The sequence below is a fragment of the Zootoca vivipara genome, chromosome 10 (genome assembly GCF_965207765.1).
Source record: "Zootoca vivipara chromosome 10, rZooViv2.hap1.1, whole genome shotgun sequence".
Classification (NCBI taxonomy): domain Eukaryota; kingdom Metazoa; phylum Chordata; class Lepidosauria; order Squamata; family Lacertidae; genus Zootoca; species Zootoca vivipara.
The window spans coordinates 35,816,008-35,836,073 of NC_142593.1; the positions used below are offsets into that span (position 1 = coordinate 35,816,008).

The following is a 20,066-nucleotide window of genomic DNA, read 5'->3' on the forward strand; positions in this document are numbered from 1 at the left end:
ACAGGATAGGTATGGATCGCATGTGCATCACTTCTCAAACCAGTGGTGCGAGTGCAGTGGAGGCAAAGTAAACAGGAGTGTGTACACAGCCAGAGAGAGAGAGAGAACCAATCCACTGAAGTTGTTCTTAATCTATTGCAGATATTACCCCTCTTTTATTGCCCATTCCGGGTCGCCCAACCACTGCCACAGTGTCTTTTCTCCTGGCAGATCAAGAGGAGCAGACGACAGCAAAGATTGCAAGGTTTTTAGCTGGGGCAATCAGAACAAGATCCACTGTTTGACTGCCTGTCTGGCTGCTGATTCAGGACCCCAAACTGTGTTTTATTATAATCGACTTTTATTGAGTTTTGTGTACATCATAATGCTTTTTATTGCTATGGCCGATGGCTAATGCAAATAAAGTTTCATTCATTCATTCTATTACAGATATAGATAAAAAACATTACTTGTTTCCTTGCTCTCACCTGAGTTTGCATCAGTCATGTTTGACATGTACAGTGGTACCTCGAGTTACAAACACCTCAGATTACAAACGCTTCAGGTTACAAACTCTGCTAACCTGGAAGAGTTACCCTGAGTTGAGAACTTTGCCCCAGGATGAGAACGGAAATCGTGTGCTGGCGGCGCAGCAGCAGCAAGAGGCCCCATTAGCGAAAGCACGCCTCTAGTTAAGAACAGTTTCAGGTTAAGAATGGACCTCCGGAACGAATTAAGTTCGTAACTAGAGGTACCACTGTAATGATTGCACTTCAGTGTTGATGTTATTTTGAAATATTTCCAGACTGTGCAGAATTTCTAAGCAAAAGGTGTCTGGCCTTAAATCTGCGTAGGAATTTACACCTTTCATCCTGCAATCCTTTCTCCCAATCCCAGACGTGTCAGATATGTTTGTGGTGTTATGCCAAAGACAGATTGAGCTAAAGGCTAACACTAAGCATATTGTTGCTCCCTGGAAGGACAGATCGTGAAGCTGAGGCTCCAATACTTTGGCCACCTCATGAGAAGAGAAGAATCCTTGGAAAAGACCCTGATGTTGGGAAAGATTGAGGGCACTAGGAGAAGGGGACGTCAGAGAACAAGATGGTTGGACAGTGTTCTCGAAGCTACGAACATGAGTTTGACCAAACTGCGGGAGGCAGTGCAAGACAGGAGTGCCTGGCGTGCTATGGTCCATGGGGTCACGAAGAGTCGGACACGACTAAACGACTAAACAACAACAACAAGCATATTGTTGAGCAGCCTTCCTCAACCAACAGCTGTCCAGATGTTTTGGACTACAACTTGCATCACCTCTGACCACTGGCCGCTCTTCAACTTCATTGAATGACCCTGAATTCTGATAACAGGGAGAAAAACTCTCTAGGTGCTTCAAGACACTGACATAATACTGTACTGCAAACAGGTTATTAATACATTATGAACAGGTTATTGGCAACTGGTCGTTTGAACAATTTATTTCACTTATCAGATTTTTCATGGAAAGATGTAAATCCTAATTAAAAGAGGGGAAATACAGGTTGATAGTTTGAGGTAGACAATATTGTGTGGTTGTGACAAAAAAAACAAAACAAAAACCCAACCATGATGAGCAGTACTGATTCCATAATAAACCCACCTGAAAGCTCTCTCTCTCTCTCCCGCTCTCTCTCTCTCCTTCCTCTAGTTTGGCCACAGCATGTGTCATTTTATAGACTTCTTTTATGCCCCTCTTTACACACTTGTATACTTTGCACCTGCAAGTTCCCAGCATCAAATCCTGACATTTCTAGTTGAAAAGGATCATAACAGAATTTGGGAAGGTGAGAGGTCTGCATAATATGCTTATTTTGACCACGTGGGTGGGTGTTTATGGAGCCAAACATGAACACTTAAATGTATAAAGGCCTTAATATATATAATAATTATATATAATATATAAAAAATGAGGTGCCGGAACTCACCATGAACACCTTCCTTGTTTTCTTATAATGGCAATGACATACACCAGAGAGGTGCCAGAACTGAGGTCCAGCGAGTTCTGGCTGGAAAAAAATCCCTGTTTATAAGCATTTCTGAGATTTTATATACTGTATGTAAGTCACTTTGAACAACTCCTTTGTGAAGAGGATAAGATATATATATGAGATTAGTAAGGGTTGGTGTTCCTTTAACCCCAGCATTTTTAAAACCAGCTATGGGAATAAGCCTGACCACAGTCTGGTGGACTATCTAGCATCTTCTGGCTGCTTGCAAAGATTTCTTGCTGGGCCTGCTTCTGTTTTTAAGCCAAGAGTGTACATACCCAAGATCTCTTAACTCAGATTAGTTATACCTTCATAATCATTCAGATATCCTGATTGTGCACTACTGCTTTCCATATTTAAACCACACAGAGTGGAAAACAGAGCTTCTTGCTGTGCAATAAAAAGTAGATCATTCAAGACTTAAGTCAGCTCATCCCTGCCTTCAGTACTGTATAGAACTAGCCCCATCTGCTGACAATTAGTGAAATAACCATACAATATATTTAGACTTGTTTTGAATCAATGCAAAGCTAGGGACCAGGCACAGAATCATAGAATTGCACAGTTGAAAGGGATCACGAGGGTCACCCAGTCCAACCCCCTGCAATGCAGGAATCTCAACTAAAACATCCATGATGGTGGCCATCCAACCTCTGCTTAAAAACCTCCAAGGAAGGAGAGTATGACACTGTCCATTTGCAATATTCCCCTTCTGGAAGCAACCTTTCTGCACACTGAGAAAATATGGGAGAACCACAGAATGACGATGCTTGGATAATGGCATTGTGTGGATGACATGCGTCACCTCCAGCCTGTACATATTTTGTAGCATGGATTAAATCACATATTAGAAATTTGGTTTGCACAATTATGCACAATAAAAAAACAACACACAACCCAGACTTTCTGTAGTTACAAAATGATGAGGAAATACACTCAAAAGTGTTGAATGAACCATTGATTGATGATAAGGTGTATAAGCTCTTTGCAAGCAAATCAGAGTGAATGCTGAGCAAACAGACACAAGCTTTGGGGCAAGCAAATCAGAACAAATGTACAATAAACAGGTTGAGTGGAATAGCCCCAGTGAAGAATGAGTGAATGAAGCATAATAATTCCACACTAAATGCCTAATGTAGAAGCCCCCATTCCCCTCCAAAGAACAAAATATCAATACAGCATTGCAGGAGATCTGCCAACGGGTAAGATGACATACATTAGAATATTAATGCATCATGGGAGGATAAGACTGAGCATAGCAGTTTACTCTACTCACTGGCACCATTTTCTTTCACTTTACTTCTTGAGCCACCAGGCTCAGGCCCAGTTCTGTTACTTATTTTCCCTGTGTTTTTTTAAAATCATCAACAGCTTCCCAGTGTCAGTCAATCAGGACGGTTGCTCTAGTAATTTCCACCCACATGGCACTCACTGCGTGGTATTTTGAGGTTGGGACGTCAGAATGATATGATGCTTTGTGAGTCACAGAGAATATCCCACTCATCTCCATATTGTCAGAGGTGCTTCAAGTTATGGAGATGAAGAGGACCCCTGATGTTCTCCAAAGCCCTTTGCTTTTGGAAAAGAAAGGCTGGCTGCTTCATTTCCCCTCACTATGGAACAAAGTGGGAGTCTCAATACACTGAATGCCAATTCTCTATGGCAATTATTTTCTTTCGCAATGTTTTCCCCAGATCACTGTGAACAACAACAACAACATACCTAGTTGAACAATAAGAAATGTACTGTGATGCTTTGGCTAAACCAAACTCAGGAATTATACCAAAGTCCTGATGCCCACATAGTAACCTGATTAGCAAGCTTAGCAACCAAAACTGCTCCCCCCAAAAACCTACTTTTTTTTCTTGCCATAAGAAGGTGTACATTAGCAATTATTTTGGATGGGAAACACTGGGGCTTTTGCAAACTAGCTGATACAAAAATGCAAATCGATCAGTTTTGCTCTCTGAACATTTCTGAAAAGGAAGCAGTTTCACATGCAGTAAAAGTGCCCTAGGAGCACACAGGGCCCACAAATAGGTGGAACAGACACAGTTTATTCAGTGCAGGGGCTCATGGCCTGAAGAAATCAGGCTAAATTGTACATTGTGCATACAGATTTATGCAAACTCATTTCCTCATAGCTTTGTAGCTATAAGGTCTGTCTAAAGGTTGAGATTCGTTACAGCCAATTGGAAGCAGGACTGTCCTTTTAGCCACCCAGTGGCTGGGGCAACCAAACAATAAAAATATTATGTATTATTTTTAATTTAGATTGAGAGAGAGCTTGCACAGGAAACTGTCAAACAGGTCGGTGTGGGGAATATTTGGTCCTCCAGCTATTACTGCTCTGTTTTTATAATAATCAGGCAACCAGAAACTTAATGAGCTAAAACAAAGGGAAATTAAAAGAAGTTAAAGGACATCAAACAGACGGAAATTGAGGGGGGAGGCATATTACTAGTTTCTACTAAGTCCAGGCAAATGATTATGCTTGGGCACTGAGTATATATTGTCCTGCTTGTGCAGGGAATGAGATCCTTTTCCATTCTAGAATTCTATTATTCCAACCACATGTTCAATCATTTTAAAAACATCTCTGTGTGATGTGCCCCAAATTCCCCCAGAGACACATTCACTTAGGAGAACATAACATGTACCCCAGACTGGAGTGCCTGACGTGATTCCTATAAACAGGGCAGCTGGGGGAAATGGTGCTGCTGCAACAGTGAAAGCTGCCAGGAAGCTGCAGCTGTAGCTCTGGGTGCCTGGGGCAGAGGTTATATTTTTCACATGAATTCGCATCCAGGAATAAGCAGGATGCATCGCATATTGATGTTTTGACATGCCCGGATCAACCTGAACGAGTCAGTCTGCTCAGATCTCCAGCACAGAAGCTAATGAGAAAATTGTCCCTAAAACCTAAACACTGCCTGTTGCTTAGAATGTGGTTCAACGTGATTTTATATCAGAATAATATACTATTTAACTTATATGCAGAATTCATCATGCGAAAGGCTGGACTAGATGAATCCCAAGCCGGAATTAAGATTGCCGGAAGAAATATCAACAACCTCAGATATGCAGATGACACAACCTTGATGGCAGAAAGCGAGGAGGAATTAAAGAACCTTTTAATGAGGGTGAAAGAGGAGAGCGCAAAATATGGTCTGAAGCTCAACATCAAAAAAACCAAGATCATGGCCACCGGTCCCATCACCTCCTGGCAAATAGAAGGGGAAGAAATGGAGGCAGTGAGATATTTTACTTTCTTGGGCTCCTTGATCACTGCAGATGGTGACAGCAGTCACGAAATTAAAAGACGCCTGCTTCTTGGGAGAAAAGCAATGACAAACCTAGACAGCATCTTAAAAAGCAGAGACATCACCTTGCCTACAAAGGTCCGTATAGTTAAAGCTATGGTTTTCCCAGTAGTGATGTATGGAAGTGAGAGCTGGACCATAAAGAAGGCTGATCGCCGAAGAATTGATGCTTTTGAATTATGGTGCTGGAGGAGACTCTTGAGAGTCCCATGGACTGCTAGAAGATCAAACCTATCCATTCTTAAGGAAATAAGCCCTGAGTGCTCCCTGGAAGGACAGATCGTGAAGCTGAGGCTCCAATACTTTGGCCACCTCATGAGAAGAGAAGAATCCTTGGAAAAGACCCTGATGTTGGGAAAGATTGAGGGCACTAGGAGAAGGGGACGACAGAGGACAAGATGGTTGGACAGTGTTCTCGAAGCTACGAACATGAGTTTGACCAAACTGCGGGAGGCAGTGCAAGACAGGAGTGCCTGGCGTGCTATGGTCCATGGGGTCACGAAGAGTCGGACACGACTAAACGACTAAACAACAACAACAACAACAATATACTGTACCTGTTTACTCAGAAGTAATTCCAACTTAATTCAAATCAATCCATAAAAAGTACACGCAGGATTGCAACTATAGAACCATGTTATGCATGTTGACGTGGAAATAATTCTATCATGTTCAACAGGACTACTAACTTTATGGATTATATGTACCTGTAGGGACGCAGGTGGCACTGTGGTCTAAAACCACAAAGCCTAGGGCTTGTCAATCGGCAGTTCGAATTCCTGCGGTTCTAATCCCTGCGACAGGGTGAGCTCCCATTGCTCAGTCCCAGCTCCTGCCAACCTAGCAGTTCAAAAGCACGTCAAAGTGCAAGTAGATAAATAGGTACCGCTCCAGCGGGAAGGTAAATGGCATTTATGTGCGCTGCTCGGCTTAGGCATGCTGGCCACATGACCCGGAAAAACTGTCTGCGGACAAATACTGGCTCCCTTGGCCAGTAAAGTGAGATAAGCGCTGCAGCTCCAGAGTCGTTCGCGACTGGACTTAACTGTCAGGGGTACCTTTACCTTTACCTGTAGAGAAAGCTCCACAGAACTGTCTGATCATTTTTAGTGAGATAAACATATATGTTAGGAGAAAAGAACCTGAATTATTATTCCCTCATTAGCACTATGACACCGATTTGCTCATAATCTCGTCCCACACATCTCTAGCTGAGTCAACCACCAAGGACTAAGAGAAAGCATTATAGTCAAGAGTGAAGCGCATTGAAAGAGGATAATGATTCTGCAAAGGCTATCTCTGCAGAATGATTCAGAAAAATGACGCTGAAAGAAAGAAAACAAACACAGGAAATATAAAAGTGGAAAGGACGTAACAGATGCGTAAACTTATGAAATAAACCTACACCAAGGATGGGGAGATGGGTGTCTTAAGATTACAAAAGGGGGGGGTGATGTTTTGCGTACCCAAAAATGAAAGATGGAAATGGATCTTTTTATGTCTGAAGTGTAGCTTTACACCTAAAAAGGCTTAATGCCTATTAAGTTTTATCTGTTTTTTAGTCACAATAAGTTGCTTCACGTATGATTTTTAACAGTTCAACACTCAGTTCAACAGCCCAGCAGATGTCTACTGAGAAGTAGACCCCCCCTCACATACATATTCATAAAGGCCCTGATTTAGCTCAGCCCCCCCCCCTGTATTGGCTGAGTTAACAAAAATCAGCTACACATTGCAGTACTTCATGTCAATCACCTTATCTAGCTAAGCCCAAACATCGCCACCACGACCACAACGACCACAACAGGAAAGAGCCAGCTGTCATTTTCAGACAATAGATAAATAGATTGATGGACCAACATATGATCTTAGAAACGAAGCTTTATAAACTTTGAGCATGTATATGAGGGGTTGTATGTCGAAATCCAGCATGGAGGAATTGTTTTTACATTTCTTATTTCGTAGAGACCAGTTTTGTTAAAAAAAACAAAACCATATTAGGCCTTAAAATAAGAGCCAGTGTGATTCAGAGGACTTGTAAAGAAGGAACATGTTGCAATTCCCTTATGTTTAAAATTCTGCCTTTTCTATTTGGTAATATGGGGGTGGGAAGAAGGTGAGATTTTATTGTTTGCCTTGCTCCGATTTCATAGTGGCATGATGACAGAAAATAAAAGTATGCATGTCCTCAGGAAAACTGAGGGCTGAGCCATTTCAATGAGAATTCCAGATACACAGTGTGATGCTAGAAAAATATATATTGCCTTTCAGGTTTAAAGGCTGCAAGCAGCATTTTAAAGTCTGGATTTCCTTTCAGCTCCCTTGGTTTTATCAACATAACACTCCATGGAAAAAATTCCAAGGTGACCAAGACTTGGGGATGGAGCCATGAGGAGTTTCAGCTTCAATATATCCCATTCCTTGGTAACAAGAGCAGATGTCTGAGTCCCGAAATGTGCTTTGATTGTAAACCAGGCCAGCAATTAACTCTGTGGTGTTTGTTCCAGTCACCACAAAGCATTGCAATGTCAACAACAGAAAGCACATGCTTTTTTAAAGGCTGCTGGAAAAGACGGCATTGGCCACAATTCTAGACTCAGATGCTACAGCTTTAAATGATGTCAAGATTAATACTGAGCTGGGTTACAAAAGGATATTTAGAGGAGACCACCGCAAGGCAGAAAGGGCTACTGTTTTAATAATAAATCTTATTTTTAATGGTTTCAGTTCAAAACAATGGTGAAAAGATTCTGTTCTGGTCAAACCACAGATCATGTTAAGACTTTAACAAATTACTGTACAGCCTTTCCCCATGGTTATTTAGAAAAGTGATACTGGATCTTAAGTAAAAATGTTTAGGGATTCTGCTGCCTATATGAAATGTTTCAGTTTAATAGGTTAGAACAGAAGTAAAGAAATATCTACTAATGTTAATGGAACCTTTATTCAAACCATACAGAAACATGAAAAAAAGAATTGTGCTTTATTCCAAGTGGCTAGACCCAGTTAAAGAAATGAAAAAACCACAAACATTCTGTTGCTCTAGGGATGTTTCTACTCTAAAGCACCCCACATCTATTTTATTTTCTCAGATGTAAATCAGAGCACCTAATTAGTGCAATTGTATGCATGTCTACTGAGTTAAATGGGGCTTACTCCCAAGTCCCAGGTATGGATATATAGGATTACAGCCTAAATCTAAAATGTTCCCTTGACATTCCCCCAAGTGAAGACACTGTAAAGGTCAATGGAACATTAGGATTTAGATTCGATATTAATAAGCCAGTGTGGTGATGTCATGGACTGGGTGGACACACAGAAATGGTGGGGGAACCAGCTGGGGGAACCCCCAAGGGAATAAGGTTCAGAGCCCAGGGATTGGTGGTGGTACAACAATGAGCGGTTAGGAGAAGAGGGGGCCGACTGGGAAGAAGAGGTGTCAGAAGCTGAAGAGCTAACAGGGTTGAGTGAGCAGGAAGAGTCTGGGACAGAGAGCTGTACAGAATCAGAGGCTGGAGAGGAGGGGGGCCAAGAGGCAGAGATGGGTCAGGCTGGTGATGAAGCCAAGTTGTCTCCCACTCCTGCTGTGACAAGCTCCCCTCCCCTGATATCCCAGGACCAGAAGAGGTATGAAGAGGGAGGAGCAGAGACAGATGTGTCGGCGTTGTCTCAGATTGCTTGGGAAGGACCTGAGAGAGGAGGAGATTTAGGCAGCTGGGGGGTAGACAGGGATCTTCAGCCTCCACAACTGCCTCATAGGGGCAAGACCTGCTGAGAAGAGCTGCTGTGCTCATTAGGCTTGGCTCCCCTTAGAAGGCATGGTTTCTTCTACTAAAGAGTTAACTTCATGTATTCTGTGTGAATTATTGCTATCTGGCTCCCTGACAGAACCTGACAGGTGTAGGGATAGACTTAGACTGGGAAAATTCCTGAGAGCATTCAGGAATATACTGGATTCCCTTAGTCTCCAGGTATGGACCAATTTTGTTGCAAATGCTTACTTGTAAATAAGTATTCGTCTATATAATAATTCTTTATATATCTATATAATAATACACATTGCTTCAGTATAAAAAGCAACATAGCACATTTAACCAAGATACATTATATATCAGCTGCTTAGAAAACACAAAACAAAGCAATGGTATTATGAGTTGGGGCTGAGAATGGGATTGAGAGGAACAAATGTGCACAGAGGAACACTTTAGGAAAGGGCTTGAGTAGAGCATCTGGAGCTTGGGTGTGGGAAGTGAGGAGCCCTGGCCTGCAGCAATGTTTTAGCAAGACAATCTTAAACAGTGTTGTGGGTTTTACGCACAGAAATCATCCTATCAAGTGAATTGTAAAACCCAGCATGAACAAGCCCAGTCTGTGTCGTTGAGAAGTCCACCCCACATTTTCCCTGCAGTTCTAGCATATTAGAATCTGGAGGAGTACTTTTTATTTGGCATCCATGATTATTTGTGCTCATGATGCTATCGGGTCAGCCATACACGATTCCATTTCAAAGATGCTTTTCCCCTACAAAAAGTTTGGAGAGCATCACTTCCTGCTGAAATCCCACTACTTTTTGTACCACAAATGTTCAGGTTTTTGTCCCGCTTTTGCTGCGCTATAGCCCTTCCAGACAGTGGCAGCATTGGGGAAGCACTGCAGAAAAAACTAAAGCAGACTATATCCACCACCAACACACTACCACTGTGGCAAAAATATGGTACAGAACACATCCACGATAAGACATCAATCTAGACCTTGTCAGGCAGCTGTGAAAGAATCTTGAAGGTCTCAGTCTAAGTACTTATTTGATCCCAAAGTTCTTATAATAAAACTGCACTTTGTTTCAAACCACTTTTCTGCAATTCCCTGGGTCTATGAAGCATCTTTTATAGCCCTAATTATGTTTATTCAGACTGCCACCTAGGATTACAATCTTAATAAACTGTTTTATTAAAAATGCTTTTAAAACAGCGTAATTTTAATAGAGAAATCAAGTAAAAGCCAACTAAATAAAACCAGGTCTAGCCCTTGAACCTTATCAAAATCCATTTACGTAATTTCCTAGAACTACAAATTCTACATAAGTCCTTTTAAAAAAATCATATACAGGCATGCAATACATGTAAAACCTATTATATCCACCACCTACTATCTTAAAAATATCTTAACACTGTTTATTCTAGGCCTGTTTGTTTCCTTATTGAAATACAAGCAGCCCCATTTATACTGGCTTTCCATCAGCTTTTGAAGATGTACACTGCACATTAAAAAATACCCTCCTCAAGAATCCTGGGACCTGGAGTTTGTGAAGTGATGGGAATTGTAGCTTCCCAGGATTCCTTTGCGTGGGAAGGCTTTAAATGTATTGTGTGTACGCAGTCACAGTTACACACGTTTTCCCTTGATTTCTTGACGCAAGTTTCTTGTTTTTAATTTTCTATATTGTTTTAATGGTATTGCTTTATTATGTATTTTAATTATGGATATTTCCACTTTAATGGTTTGTGTAACTTCATTTTTATACTTTGTAAACTGTAGTGAAGGCTATTTGGGCATTAAGTGTTATATACCAGTAAATACAGTGAATAAGAATACGAAAAGGTGGTTATAGGTCCGCCTGAGGGGGGGGGAATGTAAAAGGCCTCCCACCTCTTTTCAAGCACCGACTATAGATAGAGCTTTCACAGCACTTCAAAACACAATGGAAAAACTTCCCACACTTGGCTGTGAGTCATCAGGTACCGAGCAATAAATTATGAGAGGCATGTGTGCGAGAGCTAGACTCTGGTCAGCAAAGCTAAACGTGGCACAGTTGGATGTTTATCTCAGTATTCTCACCTGAAAAACCTCTTCAGAATATATATGAAAGGGTGAGAGGTAGACAGACATCTCAAAGTTCAGCACAAGCAGTGTCAATACATGCTCTCTGCCCTGAATTATGGGACTGAATGAACCTAGATTGCTCTGATGGGTTATCTTTTTCTGGAACAGGACGAAGGAGGGTGTGTGTGACCCTGTTATCCTGACCTGATCTCTCGGTGGCTGTTGATACCATTGACAGTGGTATCCTTCTGAGCTGACTGAATGGAATGGGTATTGGAACTACTGTTTTACAGTGGTTTTCTCCAGGGTCAGTTTCAGAGAATAGCATTGGCTGTTGGTCTTTTGGCACCCGTGCAGTTCAGTGGGCTATAAATGCAATAAAGAAGAAAAAATAATAAATTGTGGTAAAATAAATAACATGTTTTGGGCTACAACTCCCATCGGCCCCAGCCAGCTAGCCAATGAGAGTTTTAGTTCAACTCATCTGTAGGGCACCAGGTTGGAGAAGCCTGGTTTACTCCTGCCTTGAAAAGCCCTGTAAATCACCATAGAGCAGTAGTAGGAATAAGAGGTGCAGCACACATCTGTTGCATTTTAGCTAAAGTAGTATTTAAGAGGGAGGCTTACAACATAGCAAATATAAACACAACAATCATGGATTAAAACAAACTATAACAAACAAGGTTTTTATTTTAAAAAAAGCAAAGGAAGAGATTATCTTTATTAACTGTAAAAAGGAAAATGAGTATCAGCTGTGGGCTTCAAGGAGTAATTCATTTAATTTCCTGTTTTCTGTGTTGCTTGACTGTGTTAGCATGATTTTTAAGAGGAAAATAAGGCATCTACTGTTTTGCTTTGAAGATGGTACAGAAAATTTGGGGAACTTGCATTTTTTTATATATAAAAAATCTGCACGTTTATAGGATGAATATGTTTTGCAAAGCATGTGTCCGTTCCAAACAGTGAACTGGTTTTCAGTAGAAAGACAGGGACAAGCAGCCTGCCTCTGGCTGTTTCTTTCTTTCCCCCTTTCCCTTCTTTGCAAGATTAAATAAAAGCGTTTGTGTCCATATGCTATGCAGCAGACTCAAAATGCTACGTGGAGAGGACTTCTTGTTTGTTTAATATGAATATTTCCAAATCTTACAGGAATCAGGAAAGCAAAACCCAAATAAAAAGTCAAAACCAATGATAAAACAGCAATAAAACCAATGAAGTTTTTTATATATTAAAAAAACATACAGGAATAAGGCAGCAGATAAAACTTAGCATGGAATGACTTTCAGCAAACATTAAAAGGCCAGGGAAAATAAGGGTTTTATCTGGTACTAGAAAAGACATGGAATTGGGCAGCTGGATAGCTTTCCTAGGACTTAAGAGTAGTATTCCACAGGGATGAGGTGCCATCACTGAAAAGGCCATCACCCTAGCTCCCACTTGCCTCACTTCAAATAGTGGGGGCACTAGGAGAAAGCAGGTTTCTAAGGCTGACCTCAATGAGGAAGTAGGTTTATTCATGGAAGCGATTGCCCAGGTTCCAAGCCACTCATCTGGTATCCTTCCCTGACAACTGTGGTTTTGCTCACCACAAAGTGGATGGATGACAGGACCCAGCAGGGAACGGGCAGCAGAGCCTTGGCTGCCTTCAGGAGATCAAAAGATGTGTCTAGTGTTCCGGTTGCAACCATGCTTTTGCCATGTCACTCACTCTCAAACTACATGAGCTATGTATTTTGGTATTGCTCATTCATACCCCTTCCTCCTTTGCACACCACGAGAAAAAGAGTGAAAGCCCCAGTTACCTGTTAGATCCAAACTCAGATCCAAACAGTGGTTTAGCTTAACTGTGGTTAGCAAACCAAGTTCAAACTGTAGTTTCAGATCCTGGTTTTTGTGCGATTAACTAACCTGAGTTACAATCATTCAGTCCCTTGAGTTCATACTTTACTAGAAACTGGAGCTGATTAAAACTGAAAGTGGTTGCTTTCAGTCTTGTTCCCTCCTGTGCAAAAGAAGAGGTAAAGTCATATAAGCCCAAGGCTCACCACCACTTATTCTCATAAAACTAAATGAAAGCTTAGAGCTACATCTAAACTGGGCCTAAGAGAAAGCCACAGACACAGAAATCTAATTGCACAATATCCACAGGTGACTTGATTCCTGTGTTGTTGTGAAAGAAACCTGCTGCCCCACCTTTGCATCTGGCTCCGAGAAAAACTCACCATTTTTCAGAACAAAGTTGTGTTCCTGGAGAAAGCATATGGAGATAGGAAAGAGGCTGTCAGAAGCTGAAGAATTCCCTAAGACATGTAGGCCAACTCTTCCTTGGAGGATGGGCAGGATATTTATGTAACCGAGAGTAATAACAAATAAAAGAGGCATGATTAACCTACCTTTTTTCTTCATAGCCCAAATCAGATTAATTTACAAGCTGTTTTACCAAAATGCTGTTCGCAAATATCAAATAAAGTATTAGATGTAAACCTCCCAGTGCCAAAGTATTAAAACATTAAATAAAAACACATGTCTAATAGATATAGAATTACACACTATAAATCGGTTAGATCAAAGGCTTTCAGTCTCAGTGGGGCTTGAAGCCACATACTCTGGCCTCCTAAATGGATCTCTGCCCACACTTGTCCTGGTCAAGCATACCCATGGCGATCCTTGTGAAGTTGCTACTTTACACTGCTCTTATTATCCCTGTTTCTTTTTATAAGAAACATCCAAACCCCCCTTTTCCATTAAGTAATCTAAGCCATTTAAAAAACAATTACATTGAGGTGAGTGGGTTGTGGGGGTGGCAGTGGTTAGGAGAACACACATGATGAAAGCACATGTTTTTCTAATCATGAAGCGTAGCTATTGTGGAAACTGCTATTTTGGCCTTTGCAGCTGAAATGAAGGTCAAAGTTAACTTCTAACTAGCATGTTATTTGCCTAGCTGAAATTAAGAAATTTTAAAAAACAACAACACAGAATACAGCAAATTTGATACACAATTCTGGGTAGTGCTATACACATTTAATCTGTTCTTATTGAAAACTCTCCTTGATGCTCCACACACAAACATGCGCTCAGATCAATGTGGGATGCCAACAGCACTTTTCAGAAAGGCATAACTGAGTGTGGTGCAACCATCTCCCTTCTCCCATTTTAGAAATATGGTCAAAGGGTCATAGCTGTAGTAGAGCATCTAGGTCTCATAGCGGGGTAGGAGAGCTTAAAAAAGAATCACATCTAGCAACCAACGTACCCCTTGGGTTTCAGATAGTACATGGGTAAAGGTAAAGGGGCCCCTGACCATCAGGTCCAGTCGTGTCCGACTCTGGGGTTGCGGCGCTCATCTCGCTCTATAAGCTGAGGGAGCCAGCGTTTGTCCGCAGACAGCTTCCGGGTCATGTGGCCAGCATGACGAAGCTGCTTCTGGCGAACCAGAGCAGCACACGGAAACGCCGTTTACCTTCCCGCCGGAGCGGTCCCTATTTATCTACTTGCACTTTGATGTGCTTTCGAACTGCTAGGTGGGCAGGAGCTGGGACCGAGCAACGGGAGCTCACCCTGTTGCAGGGATTCAAACCGCCGACCTTCTGATCAGCAAGCCCTAGACTCTGTGGTTTAACCCACAGCGCCACCTGGGTCCCTCAGGTACATGGTACATGGGTAGATGAGTCTAAAAAGCCTGGGACACCAATTTTCATGGCCCTCTACTGATTATGGTGGCTCATTTACCAGAAGTAATGTATTTAGCATCAACTCTGAAAGTGTATACTCGATTCTGACCAAACTCGGCCTCCTTGGATGCTTTTGCTGTAGGAGTTAACGCTAAATATATTACTTCTGGTAAATGAGCCACCATAGCCACTAAAGGGCAGTGAAAAATTGTGCCCTAGGCTTTTTAGGCTCTTCTACCCATGCATGTACTATTTGAAACCAAAGAGGTGCATTGGTTGCCGGATGTGAAATGTATTGTCATTATTTTCAGCTCTCCTACCCAATTACCAGGTTCCCAATCCACAGCATCTCCAGGTGGAGCTGGCAGTGCCCCCTGTCTGAAAGCTTACAACGCAGCTGTCAGTCAAGGCAGATAATACTGAGCTAAATAGACTAATGGTCTGACAAGGTACAACTATGTTCCTAGTTGTCCCACATCCTTCAAAACCATCCGACTCTGGGCACTGGGCAAACTGTTCTGCTTCCCAAACACATTGCTATGTGGGAGATTTTGGAAGCAGAAACTAAGCTCCCCTACCAAAAAAAAGATGATGCTTCAAGGTGCTGTTCACCTAAATAGGATATTCTTGTCTTCTAAGATTCCCCGGCATACAGTCGTACCTTGGAAGTCAAACAGAATCCGTTCTGGAAGTCTGACTTCCAAAACGTTCAAAAACCAAAGCACAAGATATAGTACATAATATACAATTTGAGGACTGGGAAAAACTGTAGAAGGTAGATTTGAAATTTACAGATTGTTCTCTTTTGAAAGAGAACTAAATGAAAATGATTTATAGATGGTATATTACACCAGTGAAAATGGCAAAAATGTACAAAACCGGGACAAACATATGTTGGAAATGTAAAGAAAAAGAAAGTACTTTATATCCTATGTGGTGGGAATGTAGAGAAGTTTAAAAAAAAACTGGGTGTTTAAAATGACATTTGTAAAAAAAACCAGAAGCATTTTTGTTAGGGATTCTAGGACAAGACCTGCCAAGGAAAACAAAGAACTTATTTATGTATGCTACAACAGCGGCAAGAGTCTTGTTAGCATAAAGATGGAAGAATGAGGAAATCCCAATGAAAGAACAATGGCAAGAAAAACTGATGAGCTATGCGGAGTTGGCAAAGTTGACATATAAACTATGTGAGAAGGACAACCGTGACTTCAAAGAAGAATGGGAACTTTTTTACAAATTATTTAAAAAGACAACAAAAGGACCTGGACTCCTTGGCAGGTTTTGAATAAACACCCACAATAGTAGTAGAACACATGACAGATAGATAAGGCAATGATATGTACAATTTTATAACATGCAGAAAATATTATGTATAAACAAATCAGAGAGGGGAGCTGTGGGAAGTCCTTAGAGGGTGGCGGAGAGAGAGGGAGGAAAGGGGGGAAACTGTAATTGGCTATGTATTTGAAATTTATATTGTTTAAAAAATCATTTTTCTCTAATAAAAATATTTATTTAAAAAAAAACCCAAAGTGCGGCTTCTGGTTGGCCGCAGGAAGCTCCTGCAGCCAATCGGAAGCCGCAGAAGCCCCGATGGACCTTCGGCTTCCAAAAATAGTTCGCAAACCGGAACACTCACTTCCGGGTTTGCGATGTTCAGGAGCAAAAACATTCAAGAACTAAGCTGTTCGAAAATCAAGCTACGACTGTATTAGGATATTGAAGTCACAAAGGCCCAAAGTATGTGATGGTTTTTAGTTTCCCCTTATGGGTCTTTTCTTTATTTCAAAGCAGCAGCTGAGGTGGGTGTAGTAGGGAGGGCAGTTTAACTCTTTCTGCATTGCAGTCCTGACAAAAATCCCCCTCCTGAAGCTGTCCTTTAGCATTGGAGAAGAGGTACCATTGTCATCAGGATGTCATGCCATTACTCCTGAACATATCCTGACTTTATTCACTGAACATTACAGGGAGTTTAATTGATTTTTTTTTCTTTTTACATTGGAGACACAAGCTGAGAAAGGATTGTCACTCTTTGGAATACTGAAGGCCTGTTAGGCAAACATTTGGCATATGATAGCTGGGAAATGTTGAAAAGCTGGTGTGCCATGGCTCCCCCTCTGCAACAAACTGAAAATACAGTTGCCAAAAGGCAGAAATTCAACATGCACCTCCCTTACCACCCATATATTCTTCCCAGCTCAAAAAAGCAGTAATACTACACAACTACCTGTCCTCAGTTACCACAATGTAGAAAAGAATGCAGTTTAGAAGATCGGAAGGAGGGGAAACATGAAATTAATAGGTACATAACCACAGCAGGATGAATAAAACCTGTCTGGCATAGAGCATTTAAATGGAGCGGGTTATGGAAATATGAAGTTAAACTGCACAACAGCTTTTGTTGCTTCTTAGAGTGTGTGTCATTTACAGTATTTTTCAAAGCCCTGTCTCCTAAAATGGTTGCCTAAAGGCATGGCAGAAGAAGGCTCTTTTAAAAGTAGAAACTATGGGAGTTTGTATCCGAAAATGCCGAGCATCTCTGCAAAAATAAGCTTTTCGGATGCCACATCTGTTTTCTCTCAACCCTGGCAGCGATGCGGTCATAAAGCAACATCTTGCCCTCAGAAATGTTCAGCACTTTAGAGCCAGAAGCCTGACTATGGTTCAGAAGTGTAAGGAAATTATCATAGTGACATAAGTAAACTTTGCAAAATCTGCACCCTGACCCCCAAAAGCTATTTTTAGAGCTATTTTTTTTCCTCCAGTTCCTTTCAGGTTTTAAAGCCCTCAAACAAATCGATAGCAGATTAAAGAATTCTGATGCAAAGAAATAAAAATATATGTGCAGCTAAACAATGTGATTTATTGGAGGTATACTTGTAGCCTCCTCCATATGTACAGTGGTACCTCGGGTTACAGACACTTCAGGTTACAGACTCCGCTAACCCAGGAAATAGTACCTCGGGTTAAGAACTTTGTTTCAGGATGAGAACAGAAATCGCATGGCGGCAGTGGGGCGGCAGCGTGAGGCCCCATTAGCTAAAGTGGTACCTCAGGTTAAGAACAGTTTCAGGTTAAGAATGGGCATCCAGAACGAATTAAGTTCTTAACCAGAGGTACCACTGTACAGTATATTTACTTAGAAGCAAGTACCCATGAATTCTATCTTGAGCCCAAAAAGTGGCTCCATATGACACTATCAGAAAAAATTGACTGCGAAAATCAGAACAATTATTTTTTTAAAAAAAACATCCTAATCAAGTAGTTAGGTACCTTTCCCTATGGATTTCTGGACCCAGAGTCCAAAAAGCATTATGGTCCTTTAAGATTTGAAAGTATTCAGCTGAACTGAGACCAGGAACAAGAGAGGATCAACAACTTGGATAGCAGGAATTCAGTATGTCACATTGTTTGCAGTATGTCACATCACATGTTGCATTTGTTTTGCACCAAAAAGGTCTTTAAAAGCGTAACTGTGAAAGCTCACATATCCAGAAAAGGGTTAGAGAAATAGCATGTAAGTAGTTCTCTCTGCACTGCCAAAAGCAATAAAAATGGAGTAACTGAAGATACCTTAATATATCTGGAAAACTACTTTAACTATAAGCAACTTCAACAATATTTTTAAAGCAATTAAATTCTAGTGAGTATGCTGCAACTTTGTAAAAATGCAAGCTCACATGCTCCTTCCCAATTTTCTTTCTTGAAAAACGCAACATATCAAGGTAAAATTATTTTCCTTCCTATGTCTAAACCACATTTCACCACCCCGCTCCACCCAATGAAACCATCAGGCTTAATAGCTAGGCTATTTTACTAAGCAAACTAGTGAAAGATTAAGGAACAGAAGTAGGAATGTATGCTGGCTTCAGTCAAGTAGGTTATCATAAAAATGCCTTAAGCAGCCATGGTTTTTTGCTCATACGTCTTTCCTCTCAACTAAGTGCATGCCCAGATTCTGTATCAATTAAGCAACAGATGGGCAGCCAATGATGGGCAAAGCCAGAGACAAAAGTCTTAATATTTTTTCTGCCTGTTGTAGCAATTGTAATTTATTTTATTTTATTTGTTAAATCTGTATACCGCCCTTCATGCATAAATCTCAGGGTGGTTTATAACACAAAAATACAATATAAAAACACAAAATACATAATAAAAACAAGAACCAACCAACCAACCAACCAATAACCCCCTTCCCTTCCCATGAACACATCTAAAAGTGTATAGGATGTTAACCAGCCAAATAAGGTGAAGGTATTATTGTATATGCAGCTAATTAAGACGTACAAAGAACTGTCATGGAATGTTGGGTGGGAAGTCCAAAAGAATTACTGTATATGAATGGAAAATGATATGAGTGTATAACTGAAAACCTATAAATAAAATGGTTTTTTTTAAAGATGTTAATCAGCCAAAGGCCTGGTTGCTGGGAGGGGTAGCTCAGTTGGCAGAGCATGAGCCTCTTAATCTCAAGAGTCGTAGGTTCGAGCCCCACATTAGGCAAAAGATTCCTGCACTACAGGGGGTTGTACTAGATGACCCTTGTGACCTCTTCCAACTTTACAATTCTATGATTCTATGAAGAGGAACGTTTCTGCCTGGCAGCTAAAGGTGTATAATGAAGGCACCAGGCAAACCTCCCTTGGGAGCGCACTGCACAAACAAGGAGCCCCTGTGGAAAATATGCTGTGCTCTAGATGCTATAAGGTTTTTAATTGTACTTTTACAGACACGCTGTGGACCACCAGAATAAAGCTAGCAGGTCACTGGTGGTCTGTGGACCACAGTCTGGGAACCCTTGTGCTACAGCATTTCCTATTAAATAAAACATGACATTTCTTTGGAACAGAAACACATTTAATAATCTATGACCTACCTCTGAACTGGCCCTGATTTTCTGCTAAAATCTACATGTCTCTTCCTTGGTGATCATCCACAGATTTTGCTCTTTCAACCAGGACACCCAAAAATAGAAACAAGACTTCACAATGCATTTCCCTCATAACTTAACTTCCTGCCTTCTCTCACAAATGAGATTACTTTTTCTAAAAAGAAATGCAACACATATTTTATATTGTATTCGACTAGAACAATACTTTACAGTAAAATGTTATGTACTAGGGAATCTGAGCAATCATTTTACTTTTCGCTCCATCACAGTCTTTAAGGGCCAGCTTTCCTATAGGAAACACTGCTCCAAATATGAAACATATAAAATGGTGTGGTGACTTTTTCATTAG

General features: G+C 41.0%; 1 protein-coding gene across 1 annotated transcript in view; it reads right to left on the reverse strand.

Annotated features, from left to right (window-relative positions):
- The window catches only part of MTX3 (metaxin 3), a 44,824-nt gene that overhangs the window by 7,212 nt on the left and 17,546 nt on the right, over window positions 1-20,066 (reverse strand). The window lies entirely within an intron of this gene.